General features: G+C 41.6%; 1 protein-coding gene across 7 annotated transcripts in view; it reads left to right on the top strand.

Moving 5' to 3' along the window:
- DLGAP2 (DLG associated protein 2) overlaps window positions 1-19,360 on the top strand; it is a 391,216-nt gene that overhangs the window by 82,523 nt on the left and 289,333 nt on the right. For 2 of the 7 annotated variants that reach the window (XM_083431529.1, XM_083431531.1), the window contains exon 1: window positions 16,470-16,560. The exons of 4 other annotated variants lie outside the window; for them this stretch is intronic. The gene's annotated coding sequence lies outside the window, so the exon portion shown is untranslated. Of the gene's footprint in view, window positions 1-16,085; window positions 16,561-19,360 lie in introns of those variants that run through there. One more of the 7 variants, XM_083431528.1, reaches the window with a different exon arrangement.

Raw genomic sequence — 19,360 nt, forward strand, 5'->3', positions numbered from 1 at the left:
AAGTGGACTGTGCATGCATTTATTTTATTTTATTGTTCATTTATATACCACCCTTTGTCCAAAAGGTGTCCAAGATGGTGCACAGCAGCCAAACAGAAAATGAGATCAGAGGATGAACTAGGAGGCAGTGCCAGTAGAACAAGGCAGGAGTCAGGATGAAAGAGCAAGAGTAGAGAGAGCTCAAGCAAAGCGCAGCTGAAACAGGAAGCCTCCTATGCTGCCCAGTGCCCAGCCTGGCATGTGGAGCCAGTGCACAGACTGGAAGGTTCTTCACTGAGAGACTGCAGATATGCAAATGAGCATCAGCCCACAAATTGTTGCATTTTGCTGAGAGCCTACAGTTAATGCGCTTAACTGCATGGTCAGCAGTTCTTGCCAGAGAATTAGGTAGGTCCAGTTCAGACTGGCCTGGACCTGACTGAAAATGCACCAGAGTTTTTAAGCAGAATGAAGTTTGCTTTTCAAGCTTCCCACCCTTCAAAGTCATGCCCCATCTCTGAAGGCCAAGTTGTTATAATAAATGGATTTTGGCATATGTTCCCTGGTTTTAGTAGCTGTCATGTGCACAATGCTCTTGAATTCTCACCTGACTCAAGTCTTCAATTTAAAATATTGATTGAATATTTAAAATACTGAGATGCAACCTACATTTTTTTTTTTTAAAAGTGCTGGGCTGAAGTTTATATCATTGTTCCCAGGGGCATCTTGTCCCAGGAAAACAACCAGGCTGCTGAGAGCAGTCAAACTGCTGTTCAAAGTAGTGGCAAGGCATTGTTATTATTTAAAAGAAAGAAAGAATATATTTGTACAATGCAGCCAACCCTGGAAGTCATCAAATATTTTCTCCCTTCACAAGGGATGATTGAATGCATGAGGGGACCTATACAGTCCAGCTTTAGTTCTCACCGAAAAAAATTGCCTGATAGGTGTGCAAAGCCATCTGGTATGGTCTATCACAATATTTTTACCACCAAGAGGAGGTGACAGTCCAAGCAAGCTGGAGAAAGGAATACTTGGGATTCCAGAGCCAATTTGGTTCTCTGACAAGGTCTAGACCCTGAGCAAGTTCAGCGGTGCCAGTTCAGGTTCAAGTGGCTGGAACCCAGGACTGTAGGCAGCCATCTTGCAGCTATGAGAAACGGAAGAGGTTGCTGCATCATTAGCTGGGAGCAACTGCCAAAGCATCATAGTCTGTTTTAGAGAGTGAAGACTAAAGCGACACCTTCTGAGTACTGAACCTGGCCAGTTAAAAGTCCAGTGCCCTTTTATGCAAGCACTGGCTTCTTCTAGGCAGTGAGGTTTTGAGATCTGGGCATGTGCGCACGGAATGCCCCTCAGGACTTTCCTGATCCTCTGTGGAATCTGAGCATCCACCCGTCTATGTTCAGTGGCAGATATAACCCCTTGGGGTTCAGAGTACAGAATCTGGTGCTGGAGGATCTAGTTCAACAGGACCAGAGAATAAAACCACCTCTTTCTCAGAGCTGCTATTGCTTGAGGACTCTGCATCCACAGATTCTGGTCCATGACAGCAGTTTTAATGTATTGGGCAGTTGTATGGGAGTGACAGAAGTGCTGTTAACATAATCACACAGCCTTTGCTAGATAACCCCGCATAGTTTCCTTTGCAGACTTTACCCTTCCTTCCATTTGCTACTCAGCTGCATTGTATGCATCTGAATTGCTGATCTGCTTCCTCTGACATCAGTAATGCTCTCAGTATGCCAGATATTCTCCTGTTGTCCTCCTTCATCCACCTACTGCTCTTATTCCCCATCACCCCAGAGCATCTGAGTTAAACAGCAGGCCTACATTCCAGCATATCCCCTTGCCAAATTGTTGCTAGGATTCCCCCCTTCCCCCTTTTCCCATTTCATCACCACTTGTCCATATTAATACATTTCAGATGAAACTTTAGAGCCCGATTTCCCTTTGTCTCAGCACTTTCTGATGAGCCAGATATTGACTTGCCACTTCAACTGTAATATTAAATCTGGACTTGGAGGAAGCTTAGGGAAATATTGGCAGCAGGAGAATGAATTATGTGCTACTGACCTTATTTAAAACCTGGCAACTTAAAATATTAAGTGCTTTATTTGAGGAATGAGGGCAAACACGCAGGAGATGATTGTGCTCCACCACGGTACTGGGGCAGCATCCATGGTACTGCAGGTTCTCACAGATGGCACCTCTTCATTCATGATGTCTGACAGAAAGTTTCATAGGAGCCCCTATTTGCTCCTGAGGTGCTTATGAAGAGACATCTTTGGGTGGCCAAATGAGATACATAAATAGCCCTTACTCTTCCCCCAAGTTCTTACTGGAATTCCAACCCCACTCCTACTACAGTGGTACCTCGTGTTACATACCGTCCCCCTTACAAATGCTGCAGGTTCCGCTAACCCGGAAGTAGATGCTCCTTGTTGCAACCTTTGCCCCGGGATGCGAGCGGAAGTTGCACTCTGGTGGCGTGGCAGCAGCAGGAGAGAAAGTGTGCCTCATGTCTTGAGCGTTTTCCTGTTATGAACGGACCTCCGGAACGTATTAAGTACATAACACGAGGTACCACTGTACTAATAGTAGCCTTAGGGTAGTTTGATAGCTAATTTTGGATATTTCCACTTTTCACGTCCATTTGATGCTCTCCTACATCTTTGGTTCTATAGACCTGCCGTTTTACATTCTCTGCTCATGCAGAGCTCCCACTGCAATGGTATATCTGTATCCTACCTCGTTTGCTACTAGCTAAACTCACATCCTTTGAAGTCCTCAGGCAATAATAATCTTAATGTGCTTTGCTTCACTTTTTCACTGTTTAAAATTGAGCCAGTAATGTGCTGCTTCTTTTTATATAAACTACACAAACCTACGGCTCTTCATAGATGGACTACAACTCCCATCTTCCCTGCCTATTGGGGATGCTTGCTGGGGATAATGGGAGGCAGAGTTGAACAACATTTGGAGGGCCATAGCTTCCCCCATCCTTAAGATGCTTTGAAAATTGTGTATGAAAGCCACAATAGCAGAGTGGGGAAAACAAACAGGAATATAAAAGATATGTATTTAAATCTGTTTTAAAATGCTCAATTTTAGTGATTCCATATTGAACCTACTCTTTTATAGAATTGTTAAAAAATAACTATTTGGATAAGGAGGAGAGGATCAGGCACTGAGGAAGGGATGTGGATATTGTTGCTTGAGCTGGCTAGGATTAAGTGAGGATGCTGGTGGGCTGAAGAAAAAATAGCACAGCTGAGAAAATATTGGTAATGAGAGGAAGCGAAAGGAACAGGCATTTGACTGGATTTTTTATTGTGGCTTTTTAAAGTGGTTATTTAAAGCCTTGCTAATTGAACTGACACTGGGCACTCCTCTGGGTAGCCAAGTTGACATATTTGATGGTTATGGAAAATATTGGGGAAAATACTTCCAAGCTTGCATTTTAACGTTTACAGGTGATGGTTGTTTTTTGCAATGACTATGATCTTTTGCTCCCATTGACATGTGTGAAAGCATTTCAGGACTGCTGCAAGCTTTTGGCATTCATACTCACAAACAGCGAATGTTTCCTGTTTGACGTTAAGTATGATTCCCCTCCCCTCCTGGATTTCAGATCCTACCTTTGACTGTAACTGGGAGCTGTTCATCCTTTGAGTGCTGAAATTTGCATCTAATGAGGTGTTTATACGGCAAGTTTTCTAATGCTAGTCTTTTGGCTTTAAATAGGCCTGTAGAATATATTTACAGATAGCTGGTCTCTCTCTTTCCCCTCCCTTTCTCTCTCTTTCGGCTTAATTCAAAAATAAGTGACTTAAATCAGAGGGCTTACCTCACATTTAAAATTTAGTGCCTGTGTTTGAACATTTTGAGGCATTTGGTGAATTGCAATGCTTTTCAAACTGAAGCGTTTCATTTTAAGCTTAGTGAGTGTAGGCTGTAACCATAGTGATTTCTGCATATATAAGCTTTGCCAATGCACTTCAGTCCTTGTGTGCAACATACTGTACTTCCCTATAAGCAGGAGTTGGCTTCCACGATAAGAGCGTTTGGCAATCTTGACAAAATCTGTTGTGAGTTTATCTGGAGGAATATCCTTTGCATAAGGCACTGGAATCATAGGCATAGCAATGAATCCCTCTTTGTGCGGAATGTTGGCCTATTCACTAGCATTGCCCAGTCAAAGGTGTCAAAGGCTGGAACCAGCATGGCTGCAGCTGTGTGCAGAGAGTTTCTCAATGGATGCAAGGGATTCTCCTTAGCACACTGAGGCCACACTGAAAGGGATGCCATTTATAACATAATAGCCTTTGTGTGAATATGCTATGTGTTCTGTATCTGAGGAGTCTGGCTTCTATTATAGAACCTATACATAGGATTAAGCTAAGGTAAGACTATAACATGAACTTTCTCATGATGTTCTCTTTGTTGTGGTAGTCGTGCTCAGGCTGTTCTTACTATTCACATTAGCCCCTGTATTGCAAAGCTAATGCCCGTAGTCTTTGTGAGAAGAGAATGACCAGAAGCCATTTCATTTATAGAAATCAGATATAGAATGTAATTTAAAGAGGTTGCTAGGGGGGAAGTCTCCAAAGAGTAATAACATGCACACAGTATGCCACTCCAGAGTGGTGCTTTTTCGCAGGTGTATTCTGCAATATGTCAATGATACAATAATAGTTTATTAGTGGTGGATATATACAGGATTTATATCTGTTTTCTGTTTTGTTAGTTGTTCTGTTATGCTTCCCCAATGTTACCACATTGCCCAGAGAGTTGTTCTTGCACTAAAGCACAACAGATGTGGGCTACTTTCTCCCCCCCCCAAAAAAAAACCCCTCTCTGAACATTTCTGGTATAAAAAGTTTTAGGATTTCAGCACGAAGCTACATAACAGGCACCAATTGCAATCAATGCAGTGTGTCCACCCTGAAACTTCTTACAGGTGCAAACAGTATTAAAAGCTGTAGTATGTATAACTGTGCCCCAATATTGTTGTGAACATAAATAATCACAATACAAAATGTCTGGAGGAGCCTGGAATGTGTTACAACCTCTTTAAAAAGGGCATTTCATTGTCAAATGTTTTCATTAGCATGTTATGTGTTTTTATTTCAAGACAACAACAATGGGACAAATTAATCACAGCCTTCTCAGCTTTTGAGTTGGAAAAAGTTGGCGGTTGCTTCCAGAAAGCATAGAAATAACACACATGGCATCTAAATATAGTTCTGCTTGGTTCCTAGGACAACAAAAGGCAAGGCCGTGTGATGAATTAACTTGTCTCTTTAGATACTGTGCTATTATTGTTATTGTTATTGCCTTTACCAGCAGGTCCAATGGGGGGGGGGGGAGTTACAGCAATTTAAAATCCAGTAGTTAAAAACAGTTAAAACAAGTTATAGTCACAGGAATAGGGTGGGTCTCGAAAACACACATCTGAGGCCACGGCAACAAGATGCATCTTCAGCATTTGCCAAAAGTTGTATAGTAAAGGTTCCAGACACACCTGTGGGGAAGGAATGCCACACCTTGGTGACAGTTGGTTCTCTTGTGACTTAACTCTGTTCAAGTGTTCACTTGAGTAAATTCAGCATTAGGTTTCCAAATAAGATGGCTGTTTAATAACATGAAATATGCTTTAAATACTTGGTTTCATAACGTGCTATAATTATTATGCTGTACTGATGAACGTAGCAAATATACACAGCAGTGCAGAATTTTTTTTGGCTTGCTTTACTCTGTGTACTTTCATGTAGCCTTGGGTTTTGCCAGATTACGGAAGAAGTGAATTGTATAGTGTTTAACATAAGCCAAAAGCTTCCCTACCATGGGCCAGGGAACTCCCACTGCTAAAGAAGCAGTCTTCATATAGTTTTCTCATTTGGACAGAGCTTTGTGAAAGCAGCTCACAGATTGAATATCTGCCTGAAACCTCTGGAGCTACAAGATCTAGTCATGAGTTATTTGCAGTTGCAACTGTAAAAAACAACAATAAAAAAACCAACCTGATAAATCGTTGTGCATTGTGTAGGACCGAAGTCCTATGATTGCACATTCATCATTCGCATGACACATTTTGCAGTGCTGTGTGTTGTCCCTGAGGAAGACAGAAGATGGCATTAAGAATCTTCAGATAGCCATACGTCCTTTAGTCCAACTCATGTGAACAGTTCTGGTTACAAATAATGCATTGCTTCAGCCCTCTCTCTATATATTGTTCAGACCACTAATATAGGTCTTGGCCTTCACTGGGCAAAGCCCAATCAAATTTATCCAAGAGGATATCACTTCATTGCTGTTATAGCCATTAGGAATTTATTAGGAGGCTGATATGTCCACTGCATTATTCTCTCTGTGAGCCTATTCGGTGGGGTTGTAAATAACAAAGCAAACAGTTATGAAGCAGTATGAGGTTTTCACCAGACATTTAATAGGTTGATGCATCTTCATTTTGAATGGTGGGTTAGTCCCATGCCCAGAGTTTAGATTTTGTGTGAGTGCGCCCAGATTTATGGCTTTATCCTTAGATGCCACACAAACGGACAGCAGAATAACTGGGAAAATTGCAAAAGAAAGTCTATTTCCCTTCTTGGATTTGTTTCTTCCCTTGCTGCAGGGTCCAGTTTGGGAGCAATTTGCATTATCTGCAGAAGTTCAAGAAAGAAAGTGTTTTGTTTTATTGATCTGGCATAATTAGTTGCAGCTCCTCATAGGAAAGTGGGGAAGATATAGCAATGTCCTACATTTAGGTAACTTCCTTGTTTACAGAATATTGAATTGCTTGTTATATTTCTATCCAGGGTTTCAGTTAAATCACTAATAAATATTTGGTTGCTTAATTAGTAGCTGTGTCTCAAACTACTCCTGCCTATGATATGTGCACTGCTAACAATTAATTGTGCAACATATAACCTTTGATTCTATAAGGCAATAAATCTAGCATAGGCTGGGCAGGGCAATGATATCTTTAGTTTCCTGTATGAAGGCTGTCCTTCTACGAGAATCCAAATGTTTGCCACCCTGACCGTGTTTCAGCATTTTCATCTCTCCGCAGACCTATAAGGCAAGAGTGCATAAACATAAAAGGTTATATGTTGCACAACCTCAGAACTGGGAACTGAATGTAGCCCTCTCTCTCTGACTCTCAGGGCTCACTGTCATGAATCACTGGTCTACCCAGCAGCAAGTCACTGCCCACTGTCAAATCCCCAGTCTGGGAACAATCCATGAGTTCAAAGTTCCTTCCTAGCAACAGTATCTTCCTTTACGGTGGCTGCTTGAGGCCAAATGTCTCTGTTTCTGTTGTTCCTGCACCCTTCATGAACACCGAGTTCTGGGAGAAGGGGGATCAGAAACACTCTCCAGTGACAACGTGTCAGCTGACTGCCCTGTGGCAATTCCCCCCTTCTTCTAACACTTCCCAACACTTTTGTTTGTCTGTCTCTGAGCTGTGACCTTCCTCAGCCCTCTCAAACCCCTTCTGTAAATCAATGCTGCATTATTATTCTCCTGCAGTGTCAGGAAAAGGGGGGAGGGTGATCTCCACCATTCCTCATCCGTCTCGCCCTCTTGAGCCCAATCCCTGACATTGGGCTAAAAAAATAATAATAAAAGTTTCTCATCCCTCATTTAGGGTGAATTAGGGGTGAATCTGGGCTTATGTCCCAGTTACTGGAATGAAGAACAGTCAACCCAAATTTGCCTATGTTTTGTAGAAACTTTCATTTATAATTACCTGACTGTGGGGAGGTAATTATTATTCCATTCCTATAGGCAGTGTTGAGCCTTAGGTGTTAAGTAGTTTCTTGAGAGTGAAGGGAATTTTCAGGTGATCGAATGATTTTTAAGAATGACACTAACTGGAAGATTTGGGCTACAATCCTGGCATGAGTGACAGAGCAGTAGGCCCCTTTAAAAACACAGTGAGGCTTACTTCTGAGCAAACATGTATGGAATTGCACTGTCAGAGCTAGGACTGAAGTCCAAATAATTCCCATTATTTTCTGTGAAGTAAAAAAGTTTTAAAATGCTAATTGCTCCGCTGCAGAAGATACTTTCCTTGCAGAGAAATTTTTGCACATTTCTTATTTTAGTAGTCATGCAAAAGTTGGAAAAAAAGAGAAGTTTTACCATCAAGTGCAGTCCCTTTCTTTTCTATGAACACTAATTCTTCCTTTATTTTTACCCACTGGTTCTTATGGAGCATGAAATTGAAATGAGCATTCCCATCCCCCCCCATCCTTTTGTGTTCAGTATTACTGCTTATATGAGCATAGTAGCTTTCTTTTTTGTTTCAAGCTGTTCTGTGTTCTGTTGACTTCGCAACTCAGCAAGTGTATTTATGTTCTGAATAAAACACCAGTTTTTGCGGTTTGCTGGAATTGGTGGTGGTGGGATTTGACAGCGACGGGGAGAATGTATAAAAAGCAGAATGTAGGTTTCAGGCAGCTCTTGTGCATAATGGTAAACTCTATACGCAAAGGCCCTGACATGGGCATTTAAGAGTCAATGGAGCAATACAGCAACAGAAATAGTGGAGCCTGCATATATAAAAATAGTCACTGAAACCTGTTTATTTTGTGTAGGATATAGTACAGAATTCATCCTCAAGAACATCAAATCTTTCATCATCATCATCATTTATTATTATTCGGAGCTTCTGCATCCACTAAAGTTGACAAGGGACCTCGGCAGAACCTGACTCCCTCAAGTTATATTTCTTTGCACAGTTAGAAAGCTCTCAGACATGTCTGCCAGAGCGATATTGTTAGTAGTAACTGCACAAAACTCAGCATGGAAATGGCCAAAAGTATCAATCTGTCTGACTTTTAACAAAGCACCAGTTTCTGTTCCTGTTCCAACAAGAAAAACCCTGACAGAAGTCAGTGGATCATAGAATCATGGACCTTGAACATCTTTCTGTCCGACCTCCCGCTAAAACCAGGGTGGACATGATGTGGCATCTGGGGACATTGTACAAAGTACATGCAGCACTGCATATATTATTCTTTCATAAACCCATTTGTCTGTGGCCATTCCTCCCATTCATTCAGTATATACCTAAAGTACATACTGATTAGCGTACCTAGATGTTTGCCTGGAAGATACACTTGGAGATCTAGTTTCATGATTTATAGATGCACCCTATATCCAGCTAAAACTGGATTAGATTAACCCAGCTGCCACATAAGCAAAGACACTTGGGCTAGGTAATACTGCTTCCAAACAAAGAACATTTAAGTTGAGATGCATGTCAGCAATCCCAAATACTCTAATTGAACTCAACAGTGCTTGGTAAACTTGCATAGGATTGCACTGCAAAACATTAACCATAATGTACATTCATAGACGTATTATTTACTCTTATCATCCCATGGGTGCAAAATAAAATAAAATGTTCTTCTTGACACTCTACCAGCCTGGAGTCCAGGAGCTCCCCAAGACTACAGAACTGAATAATTAGGGCAAGCTAATTCTGTATCATTGATGGAAATGTCGTTCTCCAAGTTAGGAGGCCAACCATCATAACTTTTGACCCCAGCTGGGATTTATCCACACATTCCAGTTCCCAACCATGACTAGACACTTAGCACCATGTCTGCAAGTGATAAAGGGAAGGGAAGGAAGAGTCAGGTGTGACTGCCACATTGATGGGGAGATTAAATATTCCTGTGAATGCCTGCCAGGCTCTTACAGTCCTATGATCACACCTCTCAATCAGCTATAGCAAATGTCTCAACATTGGCTCATAGATAATATGGCACAGTGTCCTTATATAGTTGTATTTGTATTTCAAATGTCCACATGCAAACCCAGTACCGTACCCATTTTCATATAAGCTGGTGGCATTATCAAAAATATTCGTAGCGTGATTCAATTTAGCACTAGTTAATGGGCACCATGCAGCGGACTCACATAGTCTTAATAAAGATCCTCCCCCTTTTAAAGCAAAGACAGCCGGGGGGGGGGGTGCTATTGAGTGAATGGAGGCACTTTGTGGACTTCCCACATCATCTCCCATCCTCTCATTAATATGTTAACCCAGCTGTGGAACACAAATCAATTTGTTTTAAACCATTATGAAGAGCTGGATGGGGATATGGGAAGCACCCAGGCATAGGTTGGAGGAAGTGAAAACAGGGTACTTCTGAACCTAGGTGCAGGTGGTATGTCTGCAGAGTACTGGATCATGCCAACGCTGTCCAGGATGCAACTGTGAGCGCTCATTTGGAACCCTTCCCCAGATTAACATTTTTAAAACAAAGCTTCCAATACCTTGAGTCTCTATCAAGATGATTTTGAGGAAGGGCTGAATTAGAGCTGATGGAGCCGTTGATTCCACCAGCCAGTCAAAGCAAATAGCTTTGGTCCACATGGAAAGCATCTTTCAGCATTTGCTTCACCTTGGGAGGAGATAACAGAATTGATCCCGATATATGGCAGAAAACAAGACTGAGCCTCCCACCATTTGAACCCTGACTCAGACATGTAGTCATTAATTTGAACCCAAGGTAGGAATGATGAGCAAATGTTTCATAGGGAAGACATTATTTCATAGGCAAAGACAATCTGGATTTATGAATCCAGCCACTCCCTAGACCTTTTACTAGATGACCCCATGCAGATGAAGGAACTGAAGATTTTGTGAACATGCTCATATATTCATGTGCACTTACGTTTTTGTTAGCTTTGTTATGTAAAGTTTGTTCTTTTAGTGGCTTTGTTTGGGATGATCATCTCGCTTTCCATTTAATGAAGCATTCACTTCCCTTTGTCCAAGCGAGCTAAAAGCACTTAGATATTGAAATCAAAAATAAAAGCTAAACAATTAATTGGCCGCTTGTTTATTGCAGCCAGAGTGACATTGCCCAAACACTGGAGAGATGTGTGCTATTGGACTACAGGTGTGATATTTAGCCTTCATGGAAATAGTGACTCAAAATGATATTCTTCATGGTATTAAAAAAAATAATCAAATAAATTTGCTTTGACTTAGCACTCACTTAATTTTTTTATATTAAGTAAAAATCCACCATTCTATCATGCTAGGATTTGGAATGCATGACACTGTATTTTTTAAAATTTACACACACACACACACAACTTTATTGCAGTCCATGGACCCAAAATACACAATACATTTTTTAAAATTTACATTGTCACTGTTGTTTTAATTTCATTTTTGTATTTTCCCCTTGTATTCCCATGAATGCATATTTGTACTTCACACTGATTTGAAGCCACTTTGTGTCCCTTCCTGGGAGGCCGGAGGGACATTGCTGGAACAACTCTTGGGTTGGGGCAACTGGCTAAAAGGTTTTATAATGTTTTAAGCGGTTCTGATTTTGGTTCCTCTGCTTTGCTTATGTAGGCTTGACGCTGGTTAAATGTTTAGTTGGGGTTGGCAGTTATTTTAATTTGGGTACAACTGTAAACTGTTTATTATTGATATTATTTTTATTGTTGTTGTTGGTTTCTATTGATTCATTGGTTGGTTTGTTGCTCATATAGGATATTTTGTTTTTTAATGTTTGATGCTTTGTTGTGTTTTTAGGTATGCTGTAAGTTGCCCAGTGTGGCTGGGCAAACCCAGTAAAATGGGCAGAATATAATTTATTATTATTATTATTATTATTATTACTGTGTAAAGTAATCCGTTCAAAAATATTATGAATAAAGATCATAGTATTATAGAATTATAGAGTTGGGAGGGGCCCTGAGGAACATCCAATCCACCCCTCTAGAATGCAGGAGTATGTAGTTGTCTTATACAGAGATCAAACTTGCAACCATGACGTTATCAGCACCATGCTCTAACCAACTGAGCTATCCAGGATGAAAATAAGAACATAAGAGCCTGCTAGATCAGGCCATTAACACATCTAGTTAGTCCTATCAGCCAGCCCTCGAGTCTGCGGCTGCTGTTGCTGAATGCCAGGTTGCCTCTGAGTAAGACCCCTCTCATCCATGATCCATGATTTTGGATGAGGAGGCCGATCTGGTCTGTATCACTGAGACTTGGGTGGGTGAGCAGGGTGGAGTTAGTCTTACCAAGTCTTACCGTCTGGGTACTCGGTGCAGCATCAGAGCAGCCTTGAGGGTTGGGGAGACGGAGTTCCTGTGGTCTATAGAGATTCCATCACTCTCTCCAGGCTCTCTTTCCAGGTGGGGGCAACTCCTACTTGGGGACTTCCCTGGCTTTTTTTCTGGCCCACGTAAGACCAGTCTGGATAGTTTAGCCTTGGTGAAGACTTGATGTTTTCATCACCAAAAACGTTTTTGAGTTTCTGCTGAAATGAGGCTGCATTTTAATGTTGTATTTTAATCTTGTTTTTAAGTTGTACACTGGTACCTCAGGTTAAGTACTTAATTCGTTCCGGAGGTCCATACTTAACCTGAAACTGTTCTTAACCTGAAGCACCACTTTAACTAATGGGGCCTCCTGCTGCCGCCGTGCTGCCGCTGCACGATTTCTGTTCTCATCCTGAAGCAAAGTTCTTAACCTGAAGCACTATTTCTGGGTTAGTGGAGTCTGTAACCTGAAGCGTATGTAACCCGAGGTACCACTGTATTTCAATCAACTTGTTTTATATTTGGTGTTAGCCGCCCTGAGCCCGGTATTGGCTGGGAAGGGCGGGGTATAAATATTATTATTATTATTATTATTATTATTTAGAGTGTGTTTTCCTGGCATTGGACAATTGGGACAGATTAGGGATTCTGCTGATTTACCACGCACCATCTATCTGCCTGAGCTGACAGAGCTGCTCTCAAAGGTAGTGTCGAGGACTCCCAGACCTCAAGATCCATGCCAAAGCAACTGGCTCTGGGGTGCTTTGTGGCTGTCATGATGACCGTGGAGCTGTCCCAGCATGTAACTAACACATGTGTCAGACTACACTCTGGACTTTGTTTTCTCAACAGGGCAGGAAGAGGATGATCTGATATCAGTTCCCTGTCCTGGTCAGATCACTTCCTGTTGAGATTTAGCCTTTCAGAACCTTTTTCCATCTGCAGAGGTGGGGGACCTCCTCCTCCTCCTGTTGCTTCTGCTGTTGTTTATATACCACCCCTCATCAAAAATAACTCAGGATGGCCTTTCCTTAAAGGCTGATGGAGGTTCTGGGGGATTTTCCAGCTGATATGACTGGCGCTCCTGTCAAAGTCCTGGCCAACTTCTGGAGCAGCCAAATGGCTCAGGCCTTTGACACGATTGCCCCTGAACACCCTCTTTCATTTCATGGAGCCCGCTTGGCTCCCTGAGAAACTCCAGAGATTAGGGCAAGGAAACAAGCTAGGAAACAACTCAAGCACAGGTGGAGAACTCCAAACAAATAATAATAATAATATTTTTTATTATTTATGTCTTGCCCTTCCCGGTTCAAAAACTGGGCTCAGGGCAGCTAACAACAAATTTAAAACACTTAATTATAAAAGCAGCATAAAATACAGCATAAAAACATGAATAACAATAAAATTCAAAAATCAAAAATCAATTTAGGGGAAATAAGCATTAGATAATCCCCAGGGCTAGCTGGCTGAATTGGTCCTACTTGGGCCAGTGAGGAGGCCAGGGGAGAATTGGCTGTGGGGTCTCAGAGTGGGTGATCTTCATAAAAGAGGAGGGGGAGGGAAGAGAAGAGAAGGGAAATAAAAGATCAGGCTGAATTCAAATTAAAGACCAGGCGGAATAGCTCTGTCTTACAGGCCCAACGGAAGGAGGTTAAATCCTGAAGTTAAATGCAATAAAACACTAGTGAGGGCTCATCATGGAGCCTGCCTCGTGGCACTGGAGGCAGCAAAGAAGGCTGACCTTGTTGCCTCCATTGCATCCTCATTGTGCTGTCCAGCAGAGCTTTTCTGAGTAGTGCATTATGTAGTGTCCTTATGTGGGGTTCTTCAGGGTACAATTTTACCCCTTACACTGTTTAGCATTTACCTGAAACTGCTGAGTGGGGTTATCTGGACTGAGGCCCTGCTTGGGAATGGTTCTTGAGACTTGGATAGATGGCATGTTGCCTGCTCTTGATGGAGTTACGCTCCCTCCAAAAGATTGTCTATGTAGCTTGGGAGGACACCTGGGTCCTTCGTTGTGGCACAAAGTGCCTTCCATCAGCTTCAGCAAGTGGCCTGCAGATCCTTTTGGGTGTGATGGTTGTCAGAGAGGTCCATCTTGGTATGCCCACCAGCCTTAGATGTTTGACTAGGTAAAGGCCCAGGAGAGCTGTTCGACAGTGGAATTTGCTGCCAAGGAGTGTGGTGGAGTCTCATTCTTTGGAGGTCTTTAAGCAGAGGCTTGACAACCATATGTCAGGAGTGCTCTGATGGTGTTTCCTGCTTGGCAGGGGGTTGGACTCGATGGCCCTTGTGGTCTCTTCCAACTCTATGATTCTATGATTCTATGAGGGCATTCTCTGTGACAGCTTCTAAACTTGTAGCAAACAGTAGCTCATCAATGCAGATGTTCCAGAACTGGTGTTATATGAGAGTTCCCTAAAGCACCTGCTAGTAGCATGGGCACTGCATATTGCAGAAGCTGCAACTTCCTGACCATTTTCAAGGACAGCCCCATGTAAAATGCATTACAGTAATCCAACCTGGAAGACACCAGAGCGTGGATAACTGTAGCCAAGCTATCTCAGTCCAGGAATGCCCATGGCTGGCATAGCAGTGAAACCTGGCAGTCCAAGCCACTGAAGCTACCTGGACTTCAAGTCATAACCATAGCTTTCTAGCCTTTTGAATTTAGCAGAAAGGCTGAAGCAAAGTTTATTGAAAACTCAGAAGTGCTTTGGGTACCAAAGCAGCAGCAAATGAGGGGGATAATGGCAGAGAACAGGCACAAAAGGAGACAAACATTCTCAACAGTAGAGGGGTTGGGAAGTGGGTGTTTTGCCCTCCCTAATCCTACTTCTGTTTCTAAAGCAGGCACTGAACACCCAGTGTGGCATGAATTTGAACCCAGTTCTTTTGTAGTGGACTAGATTCACTTTAAATATTGGAGGTGCTTACAGTTTCAAGCACATTTTTCAAGGCCAGAATGGAAAGGTGGCATTCATGCAGCACGGTACCTGTCACAACTAAGGGCAGCTAGTTTGCACAAGCAGAATACTTTGGAAATTGCATTTCTTTTGGTACTGGAGATGTGATAAAATCACCCAGCCAATATGGGACTTTCACCTGTATTTTTCAGCCAGCCTCACAACATTCTGGAAAGTCCAACCCAGCAAATTCTCACAATTACTCTATGCTGTTAGTATGGCCCACTGTATATCATATCATCACTGTGAAATATTGACCCAGTTGAAATAAGAATTTAAAGCCATTGGTAATTGCAATGTAAATGACTTTGATACCCCCTTTTTTTAAAACAACAACAACACCTCATTTATTCAGTAGTTACAATACAGCTTTTTCTGCTGCCATAATATCACAGAATGATCACTCCAAATGGCAGTGATGTGGGATTGAGGATTGGAGTGAATGGCTTTGATACCTTTGAGTATTTTTTTAAAAAAAACTAATAAATGGCAACACAACAGCTGCATAATATTTCTGCAGGTGGCTGCATTGTGTGTCAACATGTTGCAGTGGCAAGGCACAAGAAACAGAGTGCTGCTCATTTGCTGATAAGAACACAGCCACTGTCCTTAACATTTCCTGTGCGGCTTTCATTCAGCCTGCATGTTGCCCCCAGTGCTTCCTGAAATGCCCAATGACTGCAGAAAGGGCAGGTTTCTCTTGGGTGCCTTCTTACCAATCTCTAGGCAGGACAACTTTTGTTTCTGTCCTGTTCTTTTCAATGGGAGCTGTCTCAGGCAGTTTTCCAGTGCTCGTTCTCCTTGCACTGCTCTTCCGATAACGATGTAGGATCCGTAGTGGTATCACAGTAACTAGAAGAAGCTGCAGCTGTAAGTGGATGGACCCCATCCACCACCTCTGCCCACTCAGATATTCTAAAGATTTTGTTTCGTCAGTGGCCGTGACGTTTAGTAGGAAGTTGCCCATTTATGGAGACTAGAGCAAATGATATCATCACAATAGGTGGCTCCTCTCTACATAGGGATCATTTGTGAAATGAGATTACAGGCATTTATCTGGGAAACAGGAGGCAGAGGCACCTGCTTTATGTAATTGATATCCTGGAGAATAATGCTGTACAATAATCAAGACAGATCTTCTATTCCCCCCACCTCCTGTGATTTGATTAGGTGGGGAGAAATAGCCCTTCTTTTCCTGCTTGAGCAATAAAGCCCCTTATCCACATGGAATAAGCTCCAGACCATGTTTTCTGTTATGCTTGAATATATGGGACATGCATTGCAATCCTATGCTTGCCACAATGCTGCAGTATAGTTGTTTTGCAGAGCTGTGTAGCAGGCTAGTCAAAGCTGTGACTAACGAGGTCCTTCCTTGGATACATAGTTCAGTCTCTGGCCTTCCTTTTTTAAAAACAATGCATTTGAATCATTCACCGATTGCATATTTTTCCTGATCTGTGTGAGGCTTCACGCTCTCTGCCTGGATGCTGCCTGCAGTACAGCAAGACCCTCGGATACGGTAAGTCAGAGATGACTCAATTCTCACTCTCTTGCTTTCTGTGTATACTTTCATTCTATACGATGCTGTGATGCACATAAGTAAGATGTGTGTTTGTGTGTTAGGGGTGAGGAATACTGTCTTAATTAGTCTGTCAGCTCATTAATTTTCAGCAGAGGCTCGCTCTCTTTCTCTTTCTCATTCTCCCCCTCCCCCAGTACTTTGCACCATGTCCCCCCCCCCTCCACCACCTGCCTCTTCCATGCAAGCAATGAAGCTGTACTGTCTTCAAGTAAAATGATCGGGCTTTCTTTCCCTCCCCTTTTCCTTTTATTTCAACCTTGCTGCATTGCACGGTATGTTTTAGCTGCAGGAACAGATTGGAAAAGAACATATATTAAGGGAAAGTGTTGAACTTAACAGGTGATGCCATGGGAAGGGGAGGATAAGTTCAGCCTCCAGTTTAACCTTTGCAATATGTAATTTCTAAGACAGGGCTCCTGTTAGGTTTCGTATTTCTCTTTGCAATAAGCATGTGCCATATGCCTTTCTGCTTTCCATATTCTTCCAGCAAAACTATGGACCTTCAGCTGCATTAGCCTCCGTTTGAAGTGAAGGCAGTAATATTTAAAGCCCCACCATAAAAAAAAACCAGTTCTTTGTAATGCAGGGTGCAGAAGATGATTCAGTAGTATCTCTTATCAACTGCATTAAATGTGATAAATCGAGGTGGGGGGGATAAAGGCTGTGGGTTGTACGAATATGATACCACTGCTTAAAATATATATTCTTTAATATACTATCCCTATCATTAGAGAAGACTTGAAAAGAATTTCCAATAATGATGAGGTTGGTACTTTATGAATTATAGAGAGAGGGGATTTCATGCTGGGTAAGAATTGCTTGAGAAGGAGTAGAATGAAGGGGTCTGTTGTAACAGTAGGTTACTAGGTCCTCTTTACTAAGGTTCACCTATGATCGTCTTTACTGGAATGGGCAACTTTGCAACAACTCTCTGTTGGTGCCTGGAAGGCTTGAAATGCACATTGTATGTGGGGCCAGTTTAGACGCCTGCATTTTCCGTGCAATGTGATTTTCAAGGGTAAGTGAGTCTAGGCAATGACAGACAAATAAATAAAGGTTTGTCCAACACTTCTTGTAGACTCTCGGTGAACTACTATTGTATTTGTAAAACCATCCAATTAATTTATTTTTTTTTAAAAAAATTACCTCTCTCATTTCTCCAGGATGGCACAATCACTGAATGGCTGCCCCCTTGCACTTTGTTGTTAACATGTCTTTCAATATATAAGTTTATGCTAAGTTTTAAGGGAAGGTCTATGACCGGCATTTTGTAACCATACCTTTAATCCACAAAAACATCCTATTTTATCTTCATGTGATGCAGCCTGTATGTCCTTTGTTCAGCAACAAGTGATCAGATAAGATCATCTAGCATGCAGAAGAATACAGGCAAAATGGTTAATCTGTGAATAGCTGACTGTAAGTAGTTTGCAGCGCATCTACATATGTGCGCAGTTAACACCTGCGAGCACCTCATTTTGCAGTGTATTCTTTATTGAAATACTGGAAGGCGAAGGAAATTACTTTTGCTCATCAGTACATTAAGCTGACATGTGCTGTGGGGCATTGCATCTTTTACTTTCCAAGCAAAACTGGTTTGAAATACTTATTTAAGGAACATACATGCAGCAAGTCTCCCTAATATACTTGGACAAGTTATTTCTGAACATAAAAGAAACTGGGAAGTTTGTTCCATGTATTGAAGCTTATTTCTAGAGATAATTCATCGGTACAAAGGGTATAATTTCAGCCAGCCATTTAGTTCCTTACATGTTACTCCACACTAATTGTGACATGCAGCTTTTTATGTACTCTGGCTGATTGAATTTTAACTATAACCTGATTTGCATAATTTAGATTTCAGAGAAAAATTTCAGACATTCCCCCTGTCAGACAACTGCCAACAATTAAATGGTCTATTCCAATTAAAGTCAAACACTTTAGGAAGGCTGTTGATTTAACATTGCAGGGAGTACAAACTTAATATAGGAGACATCAGAATACAAGAATGCTAACTCTATAGACATTTTTATTTCACTTTTTGAAACCATTATAAAACACTGATTATTTCATTCATGTGCCAATATAGGCTTATTTAATTGGAATAATCTACAAATAAAAACTGGTAACATATCAATAAATTTTCAGGCTGTTTTAGAACAGGAAGGAACTTGAAGGAAAATACCTTTGAAGATTTAATACTTTTTCATATTAAATGCTTCACAATTTCACCAAATACAATTTTCAGTGAAAATTTCACATTTAAAAATTAGTTTATGAATTGGGACTTGTGAAATTAGGTTTGACTCCAGCTTGATTAAGCTGGAGACAAATTGGGATAATAATTGGTTCTGGCCAGAATAATTACTCTTGGTATCTTGAGAATGAAGAAGCCACTGGGAGAGTTAAGATTTCACTGAACAATCAAAACCATGTTCTTTGGTAGCCTGCTCTCATATAGGTTAGGTGTGCTTAAGACCACTGACTTCAGTGAGCTTAGGTGTGCTTATGTCTGCATATTTTAAGGCTGTGGTTCTATTCTTCCCATCTATGCAACCTACTAATGGCAGCAACCATGTTAGTAGCATGGTGCTGGAAACGGAGTACTTTGCCTTCTGTTCAACAGTGGCAAAACAGATGCTGGTATTTAATATGCACTTTAAAAAAAGAAAGGGCCATAGCTCAGTAGCAGAGCATCAGCAAAAGGCATCAGTCTCAATTCACTTCCTCTCTAGGT

This window comes from Podarcis tiliguerta (genome assembly GCF_965153285.1).
Source record: "Podarcis tiliguerta genome assembly, chromosome: 3".
Taxonomy (NCBI): Eukaryota; Metazoa; Chordata; class Lepidosauria; order Squamata; family Lacertidae; genus Podarcis; species Podarcis tiliguerta.